This window comes from Alligator sinensis, unplaced genomic scaffold (genome assembly GCF_000455745.1).
Source record: "Alligator sinensis unplaced genomic scaffold, ASM45574v1 scaffold1244_1, whole genome shotgun sequence".
NCBI lineage: Eukaryota > Metazoa > Chordata > Crocodylia > Alligatoridae > Alligator > Alligator sinensis.
In genome coordinates, this window is record NW_005842591.1 from 120660 (window position 1) to 126158 (window position 5499).

At 47.5% G+C, this 5499-nt stretch overlaps 1 long non-coding RNA gene across 3 annotated transcripts in view; it reads right to left on the reverse strand.

Moving 5' to 3' along the window:
* The window catches only part of LOC102385135, a 47178-nt gene that overhangs the window by 38561 nt on the left and 3118 nt on the right, over nt 1–5499 (reverse strand). For 2 of the 3 annotated variants that reach the window (XR_003096072.1, XR_324866.3), the window contains exon 2: nt 4794–4861. This is a non-coding gene — a long non-coding RNA (uncharacterized LOC102385135). Of the gene's footprint in view, nt 1–1108; nt 1390–4793; nt 4862–5499 lie in introns of those variants that run through there. The other variant, XR_003096073.1, reaches the window with a different exon arrangement.

The following is a 5499-nucleotide window of genomic DNA, read 5'->3' on the forward strand; positions in this document are numbered from 1 at the left end:
AAAGGAGTGATAGATGCTGGCAAGGCGTTCCTCTTGTATACACGTGCGTTTTGGACAGAATACCACATCGTAACCCTTCGCGGATGAATTTTTTTCTGACGCAAAGTCCATAAGACGGGAACCCCCCGGTTTGTCCTTTGCTCTTCTGTCAGGAGAGAGCTCACTTCTGTGGATAGTAAGGGATGCCCAAATGCCACGTTCGTTCGAATGGTCTAGTCAGTGCAACCAGATGCAGCGTACAGGTCTTCCTCCACAGAACCGCGGGGTACGTCTCACTGCAAAGCTGGCCTGGGCTTGTCAGCGTGGCGCGGATGGGTCACCTCCGCCGTGACGTCCTGCCCACGCGAGACCTGTGAAAGGGCATTTGCAGCAGTGCTGAACCAGCCGCATGCTAGGACATCCCCAGTTATTTGCAGCGCCCTGTGCTCAGCCATTCTGCAAACGCATTTGTAGACTGGCAAGGTTCGTTGGGCAGATGTGATCTCTTTTATTAGGCCAACTGAATCGTTGGAAAAATGGTTTTTCGCAAGCTTTCAGGCATAGGGAAAGTTGCTCGCGTGACAGAGCTGCTGCTGCTGGTGGCAGCGAAGCGAGAACGGTGCTCAACCCCATGTGGAGCTGCCAAAGGTAAAAGCGAACTACATTTGGGAGCAAGAACTTTTAGTGAGCACGCCACCCAGGAATCAAATCTACGGACCACAGGCGGAGGCCTAGTGCGCTTCCTCGGATGCTGTGCTGTGGAAAGGCAGAGAAAAAGGAGTGGGTTCAAACACCGAGTCAGGGCACAAGAACAGAGGAAACAGGACAGAAAGTGCAGCCCAGAAGAAATTGTGGGATGGCACTGGAGGACTATTAGCGCGCTCACTGATTAGTCTGGATACTCAGCGCAAAGTGGGCGAGTGCCAACCGCAGCTGAACCAGACCAGCTAGAGCAGGGTCGCGGCCCCCCGAAGCCCACGTTAGACCTTTCCTGTGTAGACAAAAGGGAGACGAGGAGCAGCATTGAACCCAGGCCAAACGCACCGTGCAGACATGGCCCTCGGAGACTATCGGGGCACAGACAAGTCCGACCGGCATTCCCGTCATCATCTGAGCAGCCGTGGGGAGATGCAAGCTGCTGAACTCACTGCCCATGGACGCTCAGCAGGGAATAGGGGTGCGGGAGAGGAGTGAACGAGCTCTTGCACCCGAAGAAGCTGCAGATACAGCAAGGTGATGGTGCAGTGTCCAGACGCTGTAGCGCGGCGGTTCTCGTCCAGGGGGGACTGCAGCACAACAAGCAGCACGGCGCAAAGCAAGAGCTTCTCTCCAGGTCTAGGCGGTGGCCCTCCGCGACTCCAGCAGGCCACCGAGAGGCTCCGAAACCCCGCGAGACTGGGGGCTTCTTGTCTAGGGGCAAGCATTTTTGTGCCGTTTAACGAAACTTTTCTAGTAAACGTAGAAAAGCATCATCTCAAAAGAGTCCCGTCTCTAAGCACAGATTTGTGATGCATTAGTTATCCTCCAGCAGCAAGGGCACGTCCGTCGTAGCCCGTTACATTCAAATTCCAGAGCTTTTGCACACCGCACAGATGAAATTTGGGGAAAAGAGAAAGTTAAAACTTATTTTAAGGGTTGCTTCACTATCACCCAATTTGTGCGGACAGCCTAGGGATTTCTGGCCTGGTTTAATCTGCCCTTCAGAGTTAAAAAGATCACATATGTAATCTGGGGAGGAACACGAGCCAGCGATGAAGCTGCTGCATCCAAGACCTGAAAGGCACTAATGTTATTTTAGCTGCCTTTGTGCCAAACCGAAACGACAGCCACCGTCGACTGAAAAACAACACAAGCCCCGAGCTGACCCCACTGCCCGTCCTGGTGCTCCCGGGCTCCCTCTGCCGTCTCCCCGGCAGTGCTCAGCTAATACGATTCCCCAAGCCGTGCCAACACAATCCGTGGCAGAAAACCAAAGTAATGACCGTACTCATTGCAACTCCGAACTCTGCTGGACAGGACAGGTGAAGAGAAAGAAAGGTGCGTGTCCCGAAAGGAAAAGGACAAATTTCAGGGAGAAAGACATTTGACTTTCAAGCCTCCAAAGACATGAAAAACGACAGGATCTTTTTAAAAGAGCCAACTACTCCTTTTCTCACAACGTGCTGTTAATGCAGCGGCGCCTTCCAGTGTCAGCTCTACGTTTTCCACCTATGGAAAAACAATAGAGCTACGTTTCTGGCGCAAAGCACACAAAGCCCACACGGGTCGGCATGGTTTGGACATCATAGGCTCCTGTTTGAAATCTTTTGGGATTTATTTGTGATTCACATTTGCACACCTAGCACTGTGCGACAGCCCGCAGCACCCTGGAAAGGATCTCAAGGCGCCCCAGGGTGCCACAGCAGCCCAGCTGAGAATCACTGGTCTAGCAATTCCTCTGCACATTGTCAAATATAACACTGTGTATTTACACGTATAAATGAGAGGAGAATTTGCCCCAGTGTACCCTGACTCCGGGGCTACAGTGCTTGCTGTTTGCTCGTAAGTCGAAGGTAGTCAACGCTTTTTCGGCGTTGTGCAAAAAACCCAGGCATATCAAAAGCAAAAGGAAAAAATAGCATATGCGTTGCATAGGCAGACAAGGCTCTTTGGGTAAATGTGGGCTCTTTTATTAAACCAACTAAATAGTTGGAAAAATTGTTCTTTGCATCCAACACCCCCATATCCTTGCATGATTTTTTCATGAATATTTGCATGATGTTCCTACAGTATATTGTGACCAAAGCAAAGCAGGCTAGCCTTGCTGTAACTTATTTATAGAACATTAACAATATTGATATCATTGCACAAGGACATCGCGAGTCTGGTTAGACCTTTTGTACAATAACAATTGATTAAACAGGGGTTCTCTCTCATATTATGAGGGGTCATTTAGGGCACAGACTGGAAACTATTGTCTAATTTGTGACTGCCCACCAGCACAAACTGCTGTTTATATCATTGACAGTGCTGTAGCATTCATCTAATGCCCTCATCATGCGTTTCAGTTCAGAGCCCAAGAGCCTGGTACACCAAAAACATGCCTTTGCATTCGAATTCTCTCCTCACAAACTGACATAGAGCAATCATTTTAAAAGATGTAAAAAAATAAAATAGAAGTCAGAGGAAACTTGTAGTATTGACCATAGATCTATTGTTTTGTAGGGGATATGATGGGTGATTTTATGGAAAACTGGTCCAACAGACCTGACTCTACTTCTGATGAGCCCGGAAGCCTGGCTCATAAAGACGGACAGAACATGCTTAGATTATTGTAAAACATTTGCCCCGGGACCATATAGCATCCTAATTTTTAATAAAAATTGGATTTCTTAAATAGAGGGAGACCCAGATAAGTGACAGAGCTCAAAAAGTAGCCTTCAACATGGTGTCACCCTGAATGCAGGCAGGGCCGTGGGAAGGAGTTGGTGTCCATGCATCAGCAAGGCGGCTGGAAAATGCAAAGGCTGCAGGAGAGAGCTATCGAAACAGCTGGGCGGCTGGAGAAGAGGCCTGGCAACTCAGTCTACCCAGTTGATCCAGAAGACCGAGCGGTGACGCTGTGAAAGTACAGCGGCAGAGTGAAAAGAGTAAGTGCCAAGAGACTCCTCTCTCCCAGCGAAGGACAGAAGAAGAAACCTGGCTGGAGGCAGATGCCACAGCAATCCAAGTTAAGTCAGCCATATTCCAAGCAATGGGTTGGGATTACCCATTAACTAAACGAGCGAGTGCATTTTCTGCCTCTGCGCCTCTTCAGACTCAAGCCAGGCTGATGCTTTTCTGGACACCTGCGGTAATCACCCCGAGGCGTCGGGCTCAGTCCAAGGGGAACTGCGTGAAGCGTGAGGATTGTTGACGAACAAGAAGACAGAGGATCTAGGGCCCTTCCAGGACTCGACCTCCAGGAACCAATGGCTGCCAACATGATCCAGCCCCGCACCTTGCTAGGACTTTTCAGTAATGTGTTTAACTACACGATAAGCACCACATCCAATATGGTTCATAAATGCTTGAAGGAAAGGCAGTTATGGATGCGTTAGCGATTCTTTATACTTCAATAGCTCAGCCATTTGAAAGTACTACTGTGCTTTATAGATTAATAGCAAGTAAAATTCCACATTTTATATCTAAGCTGCTGTGGAGTAAGTGCAAAACCGTATTTGAAACCATAATAAACTTCATATTACAGACATAAAATTAATAAAGAACTCCACTTTTAGTACTCGGACTATAATTGCTTCATTTCCTTGCTATTGTCTGGGATGCTATCGCTGGTGAGGACTGAGTTGTAACAGCTAACGAGCGCCAAGTCGAAATGGACTGGCTTTCAGACGTCGTTGAGTTCACAATAATGCCCAATCACAGATGATGTACTGAGGACGTTACAAAAGTGCTAGCATCTGTCTGAAATACTTCAGAGCTTGCAATGCTTTGTGCCTGGCAGCAAGCACCACGTCGGCTTTGTGCGTCTAATATATTATTCTGCAGTGTTTTACATAAACTCGTTCATTATTACGGCCTCCATCTGAAAACTGAGACTGCTCTGTACAACGCATCAGGCTTTCAAAAGCATTCTTGGGGAGATGCTTTGAATACTAAGATTCATTTGGTGATAACTTCATGGAAAGAGCATATACACTCGCGCAGACGCCTGCACAGTTAACGTGAATGGCTCATTCCCCAAAGCGGCTTTCTGGGTGCAAACTGCTCTGTCTGCGGAAGGCTGCTCAATTAAACTGTCATCTCTTATTAAGATTTTCAGTACACCTTCCTACCTTCTGACAGCAGCTCATCAGTACCAGTGGGAGAGTCACAATCTTGGGATCCAGCCAACTACATACACCTAGAGAGCACGAACAGAGAATATTTGCATTAAATACACACGCCAAAAAACGTCCTTTTCTTCACACTCAGAATTTCGGTGTGGTGACAAAGCTCGAGTGGTGACTTTAACTTTAACGCCAAGTGCATTGTCCAGCGATCAGACCTGATCATTGATAGAGGAGCGCAAGGCAGTCGTTCTAATAAACTAGTGGGGAAGGCACCCTGGGAACAGTGGCCTGCCCTGGACTGCAGGAACCCCGGCCGCAGGGGTGTTCTGCATCCCCCGGGAGACTGGACGTGGAGGTGCTGCCCCAAGCAGGAAAGCAAAGAGAACACACGTCTTTCTTAGAGTATACATTTGATGTTATTAAAGGACTTTCTTATCCTGTCTCTCACTACTACAATATTATTATTATTAATAATCATCAGGATATCTACAGGGCCAAAGAGTTGAACTCTCAGTGTTTTTATAGGTTATCCAATAATGTTTCTAAAAAGAAATGCAAGATCACTGAACATTTCTCGTATTGAATTATAAGAATTATTTTCAATTATTTAGTCATCTCTAGCTGATATTTAAATCGCAGGTTTGGTACGAGTTTTTTAATATTAAAAAATAGACACCGGGTAATACATGACCAGACCCTGCTCTCCTGA